Source organism: Hordeum vulgare, chromosome 7H (assembly GCF_904849725.1).
Source record: "Hordeum vulgare subsp. vulgare chromosome 7H, MorexV3_pseudomolecules_assembly, whole genome shotgun sequence".
Classification (NCBI taxonomy): domain Eukaryota; kingdom Viridiplantae; phylum Streptophyta; class Magnoliopsida; order Poales; family Poaceae; genus Hordeum; species Hordeum vulgare.
Window position 1 is genome coordinate 308,426,039 of NC_058524.1, and position 21,049 is coordinate 308,447,087.

Sequence of the window (21,049 nt, forward strand, 5' to 3'; positions counted from 1 at the left end):
TTGCAATTTTTTTGTTTGGTATTTTCGTTTTTTGATTTTTTGGTTGCATCATAGTGTCGAGTGGCTGGCCTTAGCGTCTAGTATTTCAGAGTTTCGAGTTATATTCACAATTTGTCACACCGCTGCCACACCATCTACATCACTACAATATACACCACCACACCAGATACATCACCGGTGCCAGATACCACCACCTCACCATAACATCTCTGCTGCCATATACCGCCACCGGTTTGAGTCCATATATACCACCACATATCCTAAATAACGCCAATTCGAGACCACCTCCATCAAAGATTTGCCACCAATCCGAGTTCCACCACCCATACATACATCCTCCATTAGTCCGACTTCCACTAGATTTATATCCGCCACCCATCGTAGTCCGAATCTAGTATTTGCTGCTTTGTTGTTCATTTCCAGATCACACCATACTACATATCATGGCCGACTTGGACTCCCAAACTTTTGTGTTGCCCGTAGTAGAGAAATAGGTCCAATTAAAAACAAACTAAGTCTAGAAAATTCTGGCTAGACATTTTTAGAGCATTCTAGGACTTTTTTGAAAAAAAATTTTACTTAGCAAAAAAAGGAAAGAGCAAAAACAAAGTGAAAAAGAACAAAAAAGATTCAGATTGTGCTCCTCCCTTGTTTACATACAATGCAGTGATTTTTTTATTGCTCTACGCTCACGTCTCTAGCACGGTCTAGCCTAGGACTAGCACGGTACCATCGTTGAGCATCTTTTCAACTCTGCATCTCTGAATTGATTATTGCTCACCCTTTTTGCTATCATATTATAAGCCTTCCGAGCTCCACATACATCTACTTCATGTGTTTGACACCACCTAGCAATCGCTTTATCCAAGCTTTGAGATTTTTGACTACAATGGTGGCCAATCACCACCTCCTCCTGGGTAAGAACCGGTAAGAAGTTGAGATTTGCTTGATAGAGTTGTGATACACCACCACCACCACCACCACTTCCTAGTAGTCTATAGATTCATATTCTTGTGCTAACCATGCCAGGATCAGAAGCCGACGAGATCGACTTGGAGGGCCTGACCAACAAGGAGCTCCATGATAAATTTATGCAAATGATAGGTGACCATGTGCAAGACTTGGTGACCTACATTGGAGAGGCCATGGAGAAGCTAGATGGTTTGGAGAGACATTCGACACCAAGTTGGACGCCAAGTTCAATGAGGTGCTTGCCCGTCTACCACCACCAACTGCAGCTACCGTCCCTCTCCAACAACAACAGCAACAACAACAACAACACCCAAATTTTGTGGGATGAGCGTGACATGTGCATATTGAGCAAGGCAAAAATTCTGGTTCCACTACTACTGCTGCTACTGCTACAGTTTCTGTAGATGCTGCTACTACTGTTATTGAGAAGAATGAGGATTATGATGGTTAGTATGATGGTGAGGGAGAGGTTGCTCCAAATCAGCACTAGGGTAACCACCACCACAAGCACTAGGCCATCCACATGAATACAATCGCAACGGTATGTCTGCACCACCCCCTTAGGTATGGGATCATGGCCATCTCCCGAAACTTAAATTGAATATTCTAACATTTGAAGGTAGATATCTTCCTGATATATATCTTACTTGGGAGTTAGAAATACAACAACATTGTTATAGCATATTTCTCCAAATGTGGTTTTGGTAATTGATGACAATCCCTATGTACTAATGGTTACCTTATGTTATATTCGATGGGTTTGTCCATTGGCACTTCTTGAAGTCCATCTGTTGGTTTCAAGGAATTTATATGATTACCAAGGTGGTATCCAAGGTTTTATCCAAAGATTGGTCATAAAGACACAAGGTTTATCAAGACTAATTAAAAGAGTAAATCAAGTTGATCAACACACAAAACATAAAATATGTACCAAGAAGAATCAAGTGATCCCATGGTATGGCAAGCATTGTCCATTACGCTTTGTCTACTAACCCATGGTCTTCGTGAGAGTTCTATGTAGGGTTAGGTGTGCTTCCATGTGTTTCCGTCAAGAGGAAGAACTTATTCAACCCATGGAAGATTGCGGTGTGCAAGTTCAAGTCGAGCATCACAAAGATATCATGCTTGAAGCTTGTTGTCCATTGTGGTGGCAATGGACTTGTGGAGATGTGTTGAAGAGTGGCTCACCCATAGTGGAGTATGGGGGAGCAATTTACAAGTCTTCATTGAGCCAGCGCAATCAAGAAAGGTTGTCAATCTTGAGGACGTCAAGATCGTCATAATCTAGCTCAAGTGAACTATGTGCAAGGTATAGGTTTACCCTTGATAGGTTTTTCTAGTTTAGGATAGATTGTCGTACTGTCAAGGGGGGCTCTCAAGTGAGTAGCTTGATCTTATCATTCGTTGAGAGCTCAACCCATTTGCATCCTCGCATCATCTTTCTTGGTTCTTGTTTGGCGATTCTCTTTGTGAGTTGTAGAGCTTATGGTCATCTTCATGACAAGCTCGAGTTCATCGAAAACGGAGTCCATATGCATCTTCTATGATGTTTTCGATCTTGGGAGTTTTTGCTAGTTCTTCATTCATAGAGATTTCACATATCTATATCATTGGCATTTTTCATAACTTCCTCTTCTTAAGATTTCCTGTTTTGTTGACCTGAATCCAACAAGCTTGAGTTTGCTCAATTTGGAGCTCATTTGCAGAAGTTATGGCAGTTATGTTATTTCTTTTTTTCTTCCAGAGGTTGTACCTTTGCCTAGGGTGGTTGTACCACTCAGACCCTGGGCGGTTGTACCGGCCCAGCACCGGTACACAACCGGACATGTCTCTGTTTATCTGTGGTAGTTGGGCGGTGGTGGCCCGGTTGTACCGCTATATTAAGTATAGTCGGTACTACCGGTGTTCCAAGAAGTTGTACCGCTTGGGACTTAGCCACGCCTAGCGACCGTGGCAGGTGGAACCTCGGGCCAAGTCTTTATTTTGGACCTATTTTGGGAGGTGGTTGGTCGTTGTTCCGCTAAATTAGGCTAACCGGTTGTACCGCCTTGGCAACTGGTTCTACTGCTGCCATGTAAAAACGGATATAACATCCAGATTCATGGGGACCTATTTATGCCAGTCTTCTTCCCCAATTGGTTCCCATCCTTCCAGCTCGTGTCCCCCCCCATTGTTGACCTTCTCATAGATTACTAACTCTCAATCCCTCCAAGGATTCTTGCTAGTTCTTGACGGAAAAGAGAGAGGATATCTAGATCCACATCTCCATCAATCACATTGTCCTCTGTGTGGAACCCCTTGGATCTTGATCTTGGAGTTCTTTGTGAGCTCCTTGTTCTTCCTCTCATATTCCTCCATAGATTTTGTTGTTATGGAGGGATTTGAGTGTGAGGGACTTGACTACTTGGCGTTCTTGCCATTGCATTAGTTTCATCGGTTTGAGTTCTCCATGATGATACGTGTGAGTGAAGTTCGAGAAGCTTATTACCCTTGGGTACTTGGTACCCTAGAAATTGTTCTTCCGAGATGCTTTGGCGTCCTAGAAGCTTGGTGGTGCCTCGGAGCTCAATCATTGTGGTGTAAAGCTTCGGGCAAGCGTGGGGGTCTCCAATTAAGTTGTGGAGATTGCCCCGAGCATTTGAGGTCACCTCGAAGCCATACGCCATTAGGGTGAAGCTTTGTGGTGTTGTTGGGAGCCTCCAATTAAGTTGTGGAGATTCCCCAACCATGTTTGTATGGGTTCGGTGACCGCCCTCACGGTTTCATTAGTGGAATCACGGCATCTTGCATTGTGCGAGGGCATGAGGAGATTATGGTGGCCTTAGTGGCATCTTGGCACTACAAGAAATATGGTCAATAATGACCCACCATTTAGGTCACTGAATTGTCATTATTTTTGATTTATGACCTTCTTATGACCAAAACGAATAGGTCAACAGTTGGCCGTCAAGAATAGACAAAGTTGACCTTTCCTCGTTTTTGGTCATGAATTCTATGACCAAAAACAATTGCTCATGCAATCTATTGACCAAAAAATTGGTCATTACCCATGGGCCTGATCCACGTGTGATCTTATGTGGCTAAGATGACATGGCACTGTCCACGTGGCACATAATCTGACATGATATTCGTAGTGGCCCAATGGACCAAGCCCATAAATATGCCCCATTTAGGATCTGTTTTCATTTGGGCTGTTGTTTTTCCTAACCAAATACTATTTACGTCAGCACCACCATTATATCCGTCTTTAGAAGCTACTAGTCATCTACAAACCTGTACATGCAACCATATTACAAGATGAAGACATTAGTACCTCTAACAAACATGATCATTTAAAATCAAAATTCGTTTGAAAAGTTGGAGTGCACAATACACAATTTCAGTATGAAGCATCCAATAATAAGTAAGAGAGTTCAATGTAAGCCTCCATAAGTACAGTAAGAGATTTCTGAAACTTTACTTTACCTTAGAAGATTACAATTATTGCATGTAGAAGCAGGTGGTCAATCCCTTGCAATATGGCCAGGTCTCCTGCAGTTAATGCAAATAATATGGTCAACTTACGAATGTTTTCAAAAACAAAAAAGTAATGGTCAGAATCTTAGCTTGGTCCCATTTTCCACTTCATAGATACATAAACTTGTGCACATTAATTATTTCTTACGACAACAGGACATTCATTCCCAATTTCATTGAAATCATAACAAAAATAAAACGAAAGTGAAAGACACACACTCTTCGTGTAGAAAATGAACTAGTAATATTGTTGAAAGTGTGGCTATACCTCAATGTTTCATCTCATTTACTATATCGAGTACAGCCAGGAGGACAACACTTTGGAATATTATTGTTATTGCATGACTACACCATTTAATTTGAGTCAAAATAATTCACAAATTGTTCAAAATAATAATAACTCCAGTTACCGAAGCACAGTAGCAAAATCACATAAGAGTTAGGCCAAAAACATTGTGTAATATTGTGAAAGATAGGAGAAAAATTTAGAGGCTACAAAACTATTGCGAGGTGAATTGGTTCCACAACTACGGAATCAAAACTCATGTCAAACTTGCAATAGTAGAAACTTTTTTATTGCGATAAATTATGCAACAACTGAATTTCGCGCATAAAAAATATATTTAGGTTCGATATAACGACTAAAAATCATATTTGTGATCTACACCCAATGTAGGCTATTGCATAAATGTACTCACAACTTTTCTTAGAGCTCCTAGTATAGAGTATTGTTTGGCTAGATCGAATGGCATGCATATATTATAAATATTCCGCTGACAATATTTTGGCCATTATGACTTCATGTAAGTCATAGTTAACGATACCTTATCTTATTTTCTATATGTAGCATCTCTAAAAAGTATTCTGGAACTGCGACGGGAAAAGGTCACACATACTATTAAAATCTAACCATGATAATAATAATTCTGTGAGTAGAGCTGCATTTGTACTTTCAAAATTATCCATCTCATCACGGACCTGCCCCTTCACAAATACAATGAATAACCGTGTATATATTAAAGTTTCCTGTAATGTCAAAAGGTAGATCACTGGTTGTCTTATTGTCCGGCAAGCCATGCATATTCATATGGCAAAGAGAATACCAACAAATTTATAATAAATGGTTGTGTGCTCTTATGAAAAAGAAGAAGGGACAACAGGAAAAATTAGACAACATATTGGAAGTGCAGGTTAACAATTGATCTACAAATTCTGCTAGATAAGATGATATATATGCTTGACGTGTTGTGATGGAAGACAATCATATTGTAGTAATCCAGTAATTTTTGCGGCTACCAGCTATACATACTACTTGGGACGCTTGTCATCATGAAAAATAAATCCTCGCTTGTTTGCAATGGAATCAGACCGCAGAGCCTCACAAAACTGCATTAAATTCATATCTAGATATTTACACCTGCAAGGGAAATTATGAATCAATGACATCCAGAAAAAAGAGCTAAATTCTTACAGATGTAGCCACCATCTCAACATGTCCTGGAGTCTATTGTGCTATAAATCCACGAACAAAAAAGCAAGATTTTGAATCCTATTGCCTAGGAAACACCATAGCACACCTCTATCCAAGTAACTTGAGGTTGTTGATCTACCGAATATGCAATAATTCCTTTTAGTTTAAGGTACAGTCTTTTCGTCCATGGTCGTTCGTGATTCACTACTGGATACACTACTAGAATAATTCCTTTTAGTCTAATGCTGAAGAGTGTGCAAAGGGTGCACTATTGGATAGCCAACGACGCATAACTTGTGTTGTAGTTGGTATTCCAGTGAATATTTCAGGTAACATAAACACTTGGTGTAAATCCAAGCCAGGATAACATATTTTGCAAGCAAGCTTCTAAGAAGAAGAAAATCAGTAGGTGCACACCTCTAGCTACGACGTTCGTTGCGACGAGGAGGACTGCAGACATGACAAGGTGGGCTATGGTTGCGCCGGGATGAACGCTCACTGCATAGCCTATCTCGCCGAGGGCTTCAGCTTCTGCTCCGGCTGCGATTCCTGCTCCTGCTCCTGCTCTTACTCTTGGTGCTGCTCCTGCTCCAGCTCCTACTCTCGCTCTTGCTTCTGCTTCTGCTCCTGCTCCTGCTCTTGGCCCTACCAGCGCTCTTGCCACTGCTGCTGCTGGGCCTTGGTGATGGACTCACCATAACTTGATCCTAGCACATGAATTTCAAAATGAAAGTCCAATGGTCAGACTCCAAACAGATCCAGGGATAAGGCCAAATGAAGGCAAAAAACCATCTACTAATGGCAACCTTCCTACTCAACGATCTTTAGCAACAGAATTAAATAACGCCCATGTTAAAGGGCATGGACACAGAAACGCTTGTCCAACATCATACAAGTTCACGTACATGGATTTCACCATTCTCCAGAACATATAAGCATAGGAGATCGAGTAAGAACAACTAGTCAATTTAACACTACAAGGTTTAATTAAACCCTAGGATATCCAAATGATCCAAGGGGGGCATATGAGAACAAGGCATCAAAATTGATGGCCGGGAGTCGGGCCTCGCCGCTGCCGGCGGTGGGGAACAGGCAGAAGAGCGCTCAGGTGAGTAGCGCGGCGGCGAGCTCCTGGCCGAGGAGCACGAAGCCCGCATCCTAAGGCGCTAGGAGGCGGAGCCCAGTTGCGGCCCGGGCGGAAGTGTAGTGGTCCTCGAGCAGCGCGGGGAGGCGGAGGAGGAGGCGCGCGAGGCGGGAGAGCACGTCGGAGAACCAGTCCCGCGTGTGGGACCTTGAGAGGAGGTCGTCGAAGAAGAGCGCGTAGTCCTCAGCGGCCCGGCAAGGCCCGGAGGTGAATCCATGAGATTCTACCAACCCAAACAAAACTCCAAAGCAATCTTTTGGAGGGAGACGGCGGGCTCGACATCGCCTGCAGGTGGAGGAGCGAACGGCAGCGTGCGCAGGTGCGGGGAGGGGATGCGGAGGGAAGTGGCGGCGGTCTGGAAGGGGACAAGGCGACGAGTGGCTAGGGTAGCCTTTGCGAGGACGAGTAGTGGGTCTGCTAGTTTTTTACTCCTTTTCTTCACATGGATGAATGGATGGATGGACGTGGGATTGCTAGAAATGGACGGTAGGATTTGTGCCATGTCATTGATCCGTGGCATAAATGGTTCCTCCAATCAGAATCCAGCTTATGTATTTTTTTTCTTTTATATTTTTATCCAGCTTATGAATGACGATATATGAGAGAGACTTGGGGTAGCACCGATTGAAGAGAAGCTGGTCCAGCATCGTGTCAGATGGTTTGGACATATTCAACGGAGGCCATCGGAAGCGCCGGTGCATAGCGGACGGATAAAGCGTGCTGAGAATGTTAAGAGGGGTCGTGGTAGACAAAACTTGACATGGGAGGAGTCCGTTAAGAGAGACCTGAAGGTTTGGAATATCGACAAAGACTTAGCCATGGACAGGGGTGCGTGGAAGTTAGCTATCCACGTTCCAGAGACATGACTTGGTTTCGAGATCTTATGGGTTTCAACTCTAGCCTACCCCAACTTCTTTGGTACTCAAAGGCTTGGTTGTTGGTTGTTGGTTGTTGGTATATTTTTATCCTCTTATTTCGGGTAAACACTCAACATATTAGCCTCATGTGGTATGTTTAAATGACCCCATAATTATAGACCCATATTGGATTTAGATATTAGTCTGTATAGATATTGGATTTAGGAAATATGGACCCATATTGTTGTCTCTAGTTCTATTTTTTGATTGCCTAAAAAGAGTTGTACAATATTTATTATTTCCCTCAAAAGAAAGCTACATTTTTTGGTTGAGTTTTGTGGGTGGAAACACTTTTCATTTAATTATGATAGTATTTGGCATTACTGAAAAATTAACCCACATATTTTTTATTGTCGTGTTCAAGTCTTTATTGTCTGAAAAACCAAGTTAAGGTACCCTATATCACCTTTCAAAAATATTTATCTAAATAAGGTCTACTCATTTTGGTAATTATATTGTATTTTCTAAAATATTTAGGATATTTCATTTTGGTAATTACATTATGAGATTAGCATGGGCTCATATATTTCATTTTGGTAATTATATTGTATTTTCTAAAATATTTAGGATATTAAAATGAATAATTATAATTTATTGGTATTTATCTCATATAATTTACTTCATCCATATACGTATATAATTTTTTTTTGCTCTCTATACGTGAGGCATAGGCAAAATTGATGAGGTGTCGTCCTAATGGATCATGATCTAATGGCCGCAAAAGGTCATAATGTTATGGGCTTTGGACCCTCTTAGACTTGCCATGACTAATTTCAGAATTTTGGTCATGGATCAATGACCAATTAAACCATCGTCATTATTTTTGGTCATAATTGAGCGTTTTTCTTGTAGTGTCGGGAGCATTGTACCTCCACACCGCTCCAAACAGAAATTAGCATCCGCAAGGGTGTGAACTTCGGGATACATCGTCGTCTCCACGTGCCTCAGTTATCTCTTACCCGATCCCTTTACTTATGCACTTTACTTTGTGATAGCCATATTTTTTCTTGTTATATCTTGCTATCTCTTAGTTGTTTATCTTTCTTAGCATAAGTTGTTAATGCACATAGGTGAGCCTAGTTGTTTTAAGTTTTGTGCTTGACAAATTAAACGTAATTTTATTCTGCATTTGTTAAAGCCTAAACCATAATTATTTTATAGCGCCTATTCACCCCCCCCTCTAGGCGACATCCACGTCTTTTCAAACATTTTACAGGCTTACAATTTTCTGAGGATAGACGTGTTGCTACCACTGTTTGTGCATTCACTAGTTTTGCTTGTGCTTCGTGGTTTGAAAATTGTCGAATACATCATGCTAATATCCCAACTACTTGGGCTGCTTTGAATTCTTCTATGCGTACTCATTGGGTCCTGCCATATTATCAACGTGAATTAGTTAAAAAATTGGAGCGTTTAAGACAAGGAAAAAATTACGTAGAAGACTATTACCAGGAATTACAAACTGGCAGGATCAGATGTGGTACTGTTTAGGAAAATGAAGCTATGCTTGCACATTTATGGGTGGATTAAATAGAGATATTCATACTATTTTAGAGTATGAGGATTATAACACTATCATTCGTTTATTCCATCTTGCTTGCAAAGATTAACGTGAAGTGCATGATTGACATGCATTGGGTAGAACTAATTCTTCTGCATGTTACACTTCATCATGGATGAAACATACCTCATCTACTTCGACATGACCTGCTGCAACACTGCCTACTTAATCGATCCACTCCAACCTTGATAGCCCCTACCCCACCCTCAGCCAAGAGCACACTTTCCGGGCCTCCTAGAGCTCTTCTTCATCCACTGCATCCACATGGCAAGCACATGAGATTATATGTCATAGTTGCAAGGGTGGAGGTCGTTATGCGAGAGAATGCATATCCAAGTGTGTCATGATTATTACTTAGGATGGTGGATATGACTCTGCTAGTGACTATGATGAGGAGACTCTGCCTCTTATTGCAAGTGAAGAACATGGTGTAGATGATACATAACAACAGACACAATACATGGCTGCTGACTACAACGACATGTATGAAAGTTTAGTTGCTCAACGTGTTTTAAGTGTGCAGGTAATACAAGCTAAGAAAAATCAGAGGCACAACTCATTCCATACTAAGGGAGTTGTGAAGGAATGTTATGTTCGTGTAATTATCAATGGAGGGAGTTGCCACAACTTGTCTAGCATAGAGATGGTGGAGAAGGTGTATCTCACCACCAGACCACATCCTCATCTTTATTACATCCAATGGTTCAACAATAGAGCAAGATTAAGATAATACGTATTGTTCGTGTGTATTTTAACATTGCTACATATTCTGGTTATGTTGATTGTGATGTGGTACCCATGCAAGTATGTTGTCTTTTACTTGGTATACCATGGCGATTTGATAAAAAAATTGTACACCACAGTAGGACAAATCAGCGAACTGTTGTTCACAAGGATAAAAATATAACTTTGCTTCTCATGTCTCTTGAACATATTATGAAACATGAAATTTCTAGAGCTAGTAAAGAAAAATAGGAGCTTAGTAAGAGTGAAAATTAGATTGTGGCAAATGAATTTGAGCAACACAATAAGCCTAATTAATCATCATCTAGTGTTGCATATGAAATAAAATGGAAGAGTGGATGTTTACTTGCTACTAAATCTGATATTACAGATCTGGATTTTACTACATCTGTTTATTATGGATTTGTGTGCAAATAGGTATTTCATTCAACGACATGACTCCCTCTATGCCTCCTGCTGTCACTAACATTTTGCAAAAATTCACTAACGTCTTTCCACAAGACACGCCACAAGGATTACCACCTATAAGAGGGATTGAGCATCGGATTGACTTAATGCCCAGTGCATCACTACCTAACCGTGTGCCATTCCGTTCAAATCCAGAGGAGACAAAGGAGATTATGCATCAAATACAGCAACTGCACGACAAAGGTTATATATGTGAATCACTTAATCCTTACGCTATTCCTAGTACTCTAGTGCCGAAAAAGGATGGTACATCGTGTACATGTGTTGACTGTAGAGGCATTAATAATATTACTATGTTTTATCGTCATCCTATTCCCACGCTAGACGATATGCTTGCTGAATTAAGTGGCTTTACAATTTTCTCCAAAGTTGATTTGCGTAGTGATACCATCGAATTCATATGAAATTTGGAGATGAACGAAAAACAACATTTAAAACTATATTTCGATTATATGAGAGGTTAGTCATTCCTTTTGGGTCAACTAATGCAGCTAGCACTTTCATGAGATTAATGACAAGGTTTTACGTGCTTTCACTTGACGATTTGTGGTAGTCTATTTCATGATATACTGATTTATAGTAGATCTTTGGAGGAACACTTGGAACATTTACATGTTGTTTTTATTTCTCAACATGATGCATGTTTGTTCAGTAACCTTGGGATGTGCACCTTTTCACAGACCGGGTATCTTTTTTTGGATATGTCGTTACTCCAAAGGGAATTGAAGTTGATAAGCCAAGATTAAAGCTATTGAGAGTTAGCCGCAGCCCAAAATGGTCACACAATTGAGGAGTTTTCTTAGCCTTGCTGGTTTCTATAGGTGTTTTGTGAGAGGTTTCAACACTATTGTTGCACCTCTCAATGAGCTTACAAAGATGGATGTGCCTTTTTCTTGGGGTACCACACACGAAGAATCCTTCACGATATTGAAAGATAAGTTCACACAGAGCGATCAACAAGTGTTTGTTCAAGTTTTGTGATGAAGCATGAATAGAACTTGAGATGAGATAGCATAGATAGCTAGAGAAGGGTCTTAGGCATTCTTGTCCGTCTAACTGGCAAATGATAAAAAAAATCGTATAACAACAATTGGATGTCCTCAAATGATTAAATTGAGGCAGACCAACATGCTCACACAATAAGAATGACGATACAAACATGCACAAACGTCCTAGCATCTATCAAGCATTTGGGCCATGACTAGGTCATCTGTATATGAGTATATTGACATAGGATCCAAGCAAGAATACTTGATCATAGGTCATACTCATCGTTAAGCACAAGTGGGGTTACCACTTTTACATAAGCATTAATATGTTCATATCCTTAGGAGATGCTTATACTCAAGTCTTAGAGTAAAGCTCCCCCTTGATATGATATCCCCACAAAGAGGGATCAACTAACCTTTGGTTTTGTTGTGGAAGACATGAAGTAGGTGAAGTAGTGGTGGATGCTCAATGTTGATGAAGATCATCTTGAGTTGGGAGCAATCCTTGTTGTTTTCATACTGATCTTCTCACCTACATGGGTTAGTCCCAAAGCAAAAAAGGAAGATATGCAAGTATATGTATGGACATGGAGTTAAGCACAAATGGGTTGATGTTCAAAGATGCATTGATTACCTAGTTCCTTGCTTACCTTTGAGGGAATGTGTGACTCCTTGAACGAATGCATAAGGTCGAGGTTCATTGCATATAATTGTTGCCAAAATGAATAAGAGTGAATTTCCTTGGCAGCGTCACCCCTTAAGAACTTCTAGTTATTCCTCTTGGGAATCCACACCAAATTGATGGGAATCCTTTGAGTTGTTGTAGCACTTGTTGAGGTAGAGCTAGTAGTATCCTTGGGATCCCACTTGACCTTGGCTCAGGGTTCTTCTTCAAATAGGTCAATGTCATCTTGAAGCTTTCCCTTGCCTTTGTGGTCTTGTGGTAGAAGGCCATCTTGTGAGTGTGTTCCTTCGGGAGGAGTGGAATCACACTTCTCTTCGTGGGGAACAAACTTGGGAGTGGGTATGGACCTTCTTCCCAAACATCTCCGTTGACATTGAAATAGCCAACACCTTGTTTATTCCGATGTCCTCCTTGCTTGCGTGAAATTTCCTCGATTTTCTTACTTCTGTCAAGACTCTTTAAGACACCTCTCGCTATAATCCCTTTCAATAAATCACTTTCTTGCTCAAGTGTAACTAGGCTAAGAGAATAGTTAGTGGAATCAATAGAGTTCCTAGCAACAACACTATTGGATTTAGCATTAGCATTGTTGTTATTAGATGAAGAAACCTTCTTGCCTTTGTTACTAGTGTTCTTAGGCTTAACTTGTGGAACAAAATTAGACAAGAGTAATCGTTTGGCTAGATAAGAAGAACTCTTCTTACGAAGATCATCATTCATTGCTTTTAAGAACTCATGCTCTTGCTCCAAGTTGAGATTCTCGAAGCGTAGCTTCTCATGGGTTCTAGCAAGTTCTCTATGATCTTCTAGAGTAGTCTCATGAGCTAACTTAAGAGTTTTTAATTCTTGACTTAGTCGTTCAATCTCTTTCTTATTGTCATCATCCGATTTTCTTGACTAGCATGATAATTAGCAAGTTCATTTTCATTGCAATCAGCAGTTTTATCTAGAAGCAAGTCATCTTCTCCTAACAAGTCATCCTCATCACTATTGAAATTAAGATACTCAGGGTGTCATACCTTGAGGCCTTTAGCCATGAAGCAGTTTCTGACTCCCTCATTTGGCGAATCAAATAAGTCGTAGGAGTTGGAGAAACAAGTGAAATGCCGGCAACACCTTCATCTTGACTATAGTCGGAGTGGGAGTGATAGCTTCTCTCGAAGTGGTGATCAGATTCGGATCCAAAAACCCATTCACCAACATGAGCTTGATGTCTTCTTCTTGAACTACTCTTGGTGTATTTGTCCTTCTTCTTCGATTCCTTGCCTCTCCGTGAGTGTCTTCGTTTAGAGTAATCTTTTCTACTCCTTCTCTCTTTGCGAGGTGACTCATCTCTTGAGCTTCGTCTTCAAGGTGACTCTTCTCTTCTTTTGTAGGGAGCCGAGCAATCATTTGAATAGTGCTCGGGTTTCCCACGATTCTAGCAGTTTCGGTCACGACTGGACGAACGCTTCTCATCATGTCTTCAACTCGATCTTCTATCTTTGCCTCTACTATTGTAGAACTTGTTGAGTTTTCCGACCATGGGTCTTATCTCTTCATTAATGACAAGATTGTCTTTTGAAGTAGTGGGAGCACCGCATGAAGCTTTATAAGCACCGGTTGATTTGTTGTGCAATTCATCTTTGTCTTTGAGGGACATGTCATGAGAAACAATCCTACTAATGAATTCAGTTGGCTTGAGATCTCTATAATTTGGCATCATTTGGATCAATGTGCACATGGTGTCAGACTTGCCATCAAGAGCTCTAAGTATCTTCTTGATGATGAATTTGTCGGCCATCTCTTCCCTTCCTAAGCCGGCAATCTCATTGGTGATAAGAGCTAGCCTAGAGTACATTTCAGTGACTCCTTCACCATCCTTCATCTTGAACTTGTTAAGTTGGATTTGAAGCACATCCAACTTAGATTCTCTCACAGAATCAGTACCTTCGTGCATATCAACCAAATATCCCAAATCTATTTTGCATTCTCAAGATGGCTGATTTTGTTGAATTCTTCAGGGAAAAGGCAGTTGAAGATGATATCGCAGGCTTGAGAATTAAGTTGCAATATCTTCAGTTCCTCAGTTGTCGCATCACGGTCTGGTTCATGGCCTTCTCCAAAGAAGTTACCTTGCACACCAACACGAATACCAACCCAAACATGAGGATTAAAGCCAACAATGTGCATCTTCATTTGATGCTTCCAACAAGTAAATTAGTGCCATTGAAGTAAGGACATCTACGATGAAAATTTCCCTCACTAGATGCCATACTCTCCTAGGTTGCTAAACCAATGAAATGGAGACCAAAGCTCTGATACCACTTGTAGGATCGAAAGTATGTCTAGGGGGTGATTAGACTACTTGACAAGATATTTTTTTTGCCTTTTCCCAATTTTACTTGAGAGGCATCTACGACAGTTATAACAGGTTAAGCACACCCTACACATGCAGTTCTAATAGTATTGCGACGAAATTAAAACATGCAAGTGTAAAGTAGAGGAGTAAGTTAAGGAGATCAAACACATGAGGTTGACACGACGATTTTCGGCATGGTTCCGATAGGTGGCGCTATCGTACGTCGATGTTAGTGGAGACTTCAACCCATGGAGGGTAGCGTCTGCGAGAGTCCACGGAGGGTCCACAAAGAAGTGGCATTGTCTATCCCACCACGGCTTCCGTCCACGGAGGACTAGCCTTACTCACGGTAGATCTTCACGAAGTAGGTGATCTCCTTGCCCTTTTCAAACATCTTTGTTCAACTCCACAACACGAAGTAGGAGGCTCCCAAGCGACACCTAACTAATCTAGGAGGCACCACCCTTCAAAAGGTAATAGATGGTGTAGATCAATGAACTCCTTGCTCTTGTGTTTCTTAAGATAGTCTCCTGAACACAAATCTCTCTCTCACAGAATATGCATGGGTATGAGAGGTTGATTTGGCGGAAAGTAGTTTGGGGAGGCTAGAGATCAAGTTTCAAATGATTGGATTGGAATATCTTGGTCTCAACACATGAGTAGGTGGTACTCTCTCAGAAAATGGATCTGAAAATGAAGTGTGTGTTCTGAGTGCTTCTCCCATGAATGAGAGGTGGGTGAAGGGGCATATATAGGCAGCAGCCAAAATCCAATCGTTACACACAAAAGTGCAAAATAAGTGACACCGAAGTGGACAACTCGGTGATATCGACTTGTACTAAAAGTGTGAACTTGGAATCTCGGTGAGACTGATATATAGAACTTGATGGCACCGAAAAGGTGACTATCGGTCATATGGCCAAACTCGGTGGTACCGATCCTTAAACTTAGAAATTCTGATTTTGTGTATCTTCGCAACATAATGTTGGTCACACTGAACTCGGTAGCACCGATGCAGTTTCGGTTGCATCGATTTGGTGGGAATGGCTAGGCTTCTGTGTGAGGTTCAAACTCGGTGGGTCCGATGTGGAAATGTTGGTGACACCGAATTTGTGTATGCAGAACTTGACAAAGTGGATATGTGGGAAAAATGGCTGACTGTTTTGGTGGTTTACTTTGAGCATTTGAGCAATCAGATCATTTTACTACCTCACCCCCTTTTAATTGTATTGGCTTTCCTATGGACTCAAAAGTGATTTCTCCGAAATATAAAATGAAGAGTCTTCTAGCTTGAAGCTTGAGACAATATTATTCCGTTCTTGCATCAAGGGGCATCTCGAGATAAACCATAAGCCATAACATCTTTTGAACTTTTCTGAAATATACTTGGAAAACACATTAGTCCAATGATGCATATGTTGTGATGAATTATCAAAACCACCCTAGGGTGCAACTGTGCTTTCATGGGTCAGCCATTATCTTCCATGCTAAGCGGGTTATTCTGAAGATGAGTGTTTATTCACTTGTCGTTGCACGAGAGAGGAGTAAAAAGGATGCCTAGTCCTGCATAATACAAAAATAAAATAAACAAGAACCCCCCTATAAAGTTCATTGTTTGGATGGTACCCCTGGATACGGCTAGCCATGGAATGTGATTGAATGATCGAGAGGGAGTAAAATTTCAATTCTGTTTGTGAACCGCCAATAATGTGATTAGCATGGAAGATACTGCAATACCCTGTTGTAACGTTGACAGGAAAGACACGTCACCTAGAATATATTCATCTCTATTTCAAACATTGAGCTCACGCACCTTTGCAAATCCCTGCTTCCTTTTGCCAAGGGTCAATCTCTGTACTTTCATGTTATTTACTCTTCATGTTGAGTCAACTTGTTATTCCAACCCCAATCTATTAGTTGTCAAGCATCATGTGGTGGGGAAAGATCTAGACACATATATCCAATCAAATATATTGGATCATGATTCATTTTGTTGACAATTATCTTCATGATAAGTATTTTGGGAGGCGAAACATTAAGCCCGTATCTTTCTTTGTGTACGATGGATGTTATTTTTTTCTAAAAATATAGTATGAGTATTAGCAATCATAGAAGACTATATGATAATTGAGTAGGTGGAGGTCTTACTTAGACTTGATGATGTATTGAGGTTGTTTGATGACTAAAAACATAGGTTGTTAAGTTTCAACAGAATACATTGTTTGAACCATGACACATGAATTGATCACAATTCTACCAAGATGAATGTCATGAGAAAAATTCGTAGGTTATGATGCTATAAAAGTGACTGGAATTATCATTGATCACTTATATACTATTCTAGCATTCACACTCCATAATGTATTTCTTTTACCAATTACCTACTCGAGGACGAGTAGGAATTAAGCTTGGGGATGTTGATACGTCTCCAAAGGTATTGATAATTTATGAAGTGTTCATGGCAAATTTGCCTATGTTTACAATATTTTTATATGATTTCGACGCAACTTATATGATTTATTTAGAAGTAACCCGGATCGATGTTGTTTTCAGCAGAACTACCGTTGTGTTGTTTTTTGTGCAGAAAATGGAAGTTCTCATAATCATCCGATTTTTTTATGTTTTTCTGGATAAAATAAGAAATAACAAAGGGAAGAACCACGAGTGGGGAGCCAACTGTGGGCCATGAGGCAATAGCGTGCGCACCCCCCTGGGCGTGCCCTCTTGTGTGGTGGGGTCAGTGTGGCTCCATCTGGCGTAATTCAAACACTAAACATTCCTATATATACAGAAACCTCCAAAAGTTAACCTAGAATTTCTGCTCCGCTGCCACAACTCTCTACATCAAAGGAAAACCCATATGTAGCCATTCTGGAACCCTGTCAGAGATGGGAAATTATCATAGGTGGCCATCTCCATCATCGTGGCGGTGGCCAGGAGGCTGAGGGAGTAGTTCACCCTCGGGTTTGAGGGTATGTACGAGTAGTTATGTGTTTTATATCTCTCTCTCGTGTTCTTGCGATGTCCTGATCTTGATGTATCATGGGTTTTGTTAATATAGTTGGATCATATGGTGTTTGTCCCTTGCAATCTTGTTGTGATGAATTGAATCTTTCCCTTTGAGATCTCATCATGTTGGATTGAATATTGGATTTGAGAACACTTGATGTATGTATTCCATGCAGATACCATGGTGACAATGGGGTATTCTATTGATTAACTTGATATACGTTACGGCATCGACTTGCAAATTCCGGTGACCTTGGGGATCTATGCATAAGGGTTGATTGCGCGTTTTCAAACTATGTTCTGTGATAGAAATCTCGGTGTATGCTTTGAAGTTGTTTGTGTTGGATTGAATATGAAGAATCTGAAATTGTTTGATGCATGTCGTATAATTAACCCATAGATACTTGAGGTGACATTGAAGTGTCTAGGTGACATTAGGATTGATTGATATGTATCATAGGTGTTATTTTACTACGAACTCTAGGGCTGTTTGGGACACCTATAGGAATAGCCCGAAAGATTGGTCGGAAATAGTAACTTTGAGGTGGTTCAACTACCTACAACAATTTCGTATTATGTTCTCTGCTACATATGAACTTTGGAGTGATTCTTTGCTGCACGTTGAGGGATGGTCATATGTTTCTACTATGTTAGCGTTGTTGAGAGATTGCACTAGTGAAAGTATGAACCATAGGCCTTATTTCCAAGCATTAATATACCATTTTTCTTGATGTTTGCCACTTGCTACATTGCTGTTTTTATAGTTTCAGATTGTAAAAACATATTTCTACTATCCATACTACACTTGTATCACCATATCTTCGCCGAACTAGTGCACCTATACAATTTTCCATTATAGTGGGTGTGTTGAGGACACAAGTGATTTCTTGTATTTGATTGCAGGGTTGTTTCAGAGAGACCATCTTCATCCTATACCTCCCACAGATTGATAAACCATAGGCCATGCACTTCATGGAAATTTTTTGTTGTCCTATAAAACTCTCCACTTGCAGGCCCAACAACGTCTACAAGAATAAAGTTGCATAGTAGACATCACGATGTACTTTCATTTCTTGGAAATTCTTCTAATGTTCATGAACATATGATGCTATCTAAATTAGATACTATTGTTTTAATTATGAATAAAGGACCTAGCATGGACAATAATGATGGCGTTTGGAGCGGGATCAAGCATGGAGAACAAGGTGCGCATGAGAGAAAGAACAATGGAGTTTCCACTGGTGATTTCGCACTTTGAAGCCGGCATAAGGAGAGCATGAAGGCTTGGACGAAATATACAAGATGTCACTTCATAAATTTCGTCGATAGGCTATTATAGGTGTCGTGTCACCTTATTTCTGGGCCAAGCCCATGTAATTTTTAAATACGACATTAACGGTTGTTATTAGAGTCCGTGTGTGTGGGCAAACTGAGTTAGGGTTGGTTTCGGACCACTCCTCCAAGGGGTGATGATATTCCCATTTGTTCCCCCATATATACAGCCCTTAGGACAACGTTTAGTCTTGGGTTTTGTTTAGATTACAAGTTCGCCATAACTGCAACTTCACGTCCTTCGTTTGTGTTTTACGACCAGACCAAGACGACACAGAACCATACTTCCATCAATAATGCTTTCCTCTTACATTCGCAATATACAGATTGCAATTTCAATTTCTTTCTTTCTCTTCATTTCTGTGGAGGAAACAGAACCTCGTGGTCAGGTTGATCGTGTTCCTGCATGGTCAAAAACCTCTCGGAGTTGGTTTAGGGATTGTTAATGCAGGACGTCTTCACACATTCTAAGTGAGATCATCAAAGTCTACTCCACCATAAACGATAGTCACATGTCATCGAAAGACACAGACAACTTTGTCGTTATCAAATTCATTCATAACCCCACCATGAGCTATTCTTGCTTGCATACCCACAAGAAGACACAATCACGGTACACACACATTAGGGCAAGTTTTAGTTATTAATTCAAGTTGTCTATGGCTGGCATTATAAATTTCCAAGCCATCCAAATAATGGACCCAACTTTACAAAAGATTTAACGTCGTGGGGGTGCTTCCAACTTCCGATTTGTAGTTCCACATGCGTACCCCGTTCGAATTAGTTCATGCCCCATGGGAACCACCAGGTAAACACGATTGGTCCAGCAGTTGAGAGGGAACAAGTTCTTCTAGGTAATATCCAACTAATCCAAAACACCTCTCGATGGGTCGATATGTAGATCTGATCCAATTGAATATTTGGAGCTGGTCCAAACCATATGGGCTAAGCTTATGGTTGCTTAACCCTGCTACCCTAGTAGCGTCGCAAGGTTCTTTGTTGTGGACCAATGTTTTACTAAGATACCTTGGATGTCGTCATACCCTATGGAAGTTCAATGTTGTAAAATTTTAGTACCAATATTGGGACTTCTAGAAGAGTTCAATGCTTGATAAAAGAATTCAAGGAGGCCCCATAACAACCCACACATGGTATGCACATAATATCAAGTACAACAAAAACTAGGGTGAAGAGACTGAAACATAAAACCTGGGCATATGCTCGGGCCTTGTACCCTTATTCGGGTATATAGTGAAGAATAAACAATTAAGCATGGTAACAATGATATCCCAAGATATCCATGTTTTCACATGGAAAACCCTACACCTGGAACTAGCAAATCTATAAGAGTGGTTGAGCGAGTCTGTAAGATAGCTAATCAGAGGTGTTTGTAGGTAGCAAAGGTTAAAGGATTTTATCATGCCAATTGGGAGGCTTGAAATAATGTGGTAGGTAGTAAGACCAAACGATAGCATCAAGACATCTATCAAGTAAAGCTAGTAATGGTATCCAAGGTAATGAGCATTCTTGGATGTCGACTCTTTTCCAAGTTGATTATAAGTTTGATGTTTGGTGTACTACACTAAGTTCCTCAAACTCCATACCATTACTCGACTCTACGAACAATAACCAAACCGTAAATGTGAAAACGATACGGTAAAAAACCTTGGCATGGCATAACTGTCACATCCTAAATTTCACTCCTAGAAAATTTCTATCGCTAGATTTGCTTCCATATTTTTGTTCATTGTTCTTGGATTTTCTTTCGGTCTTTTGTATATGTGATGATGATTGACTTGCCTAGTTACTCAATCCTAGATAGACTACCCAAGTCGCCTTGCCCCTAGGAATATTTTGCCTTAGGATTTTTCCATCAAAGCGTGATGAGTCCCTCTAGTAA

The 21,049-nt window shown here is 40.5% G+C and overlaps 1 pseudogene; it reads right to left on the reverse strand.

Annotated features, from left to right (window-relative positions):
* Positions 1–6,483: 6,483 nt before the first annotated feature.
* Positions 6,484–21,049, reverse strand: part of LOC123408804 — a 77,251-nt pseudogene continuing 62,685 nt past the window's right edge.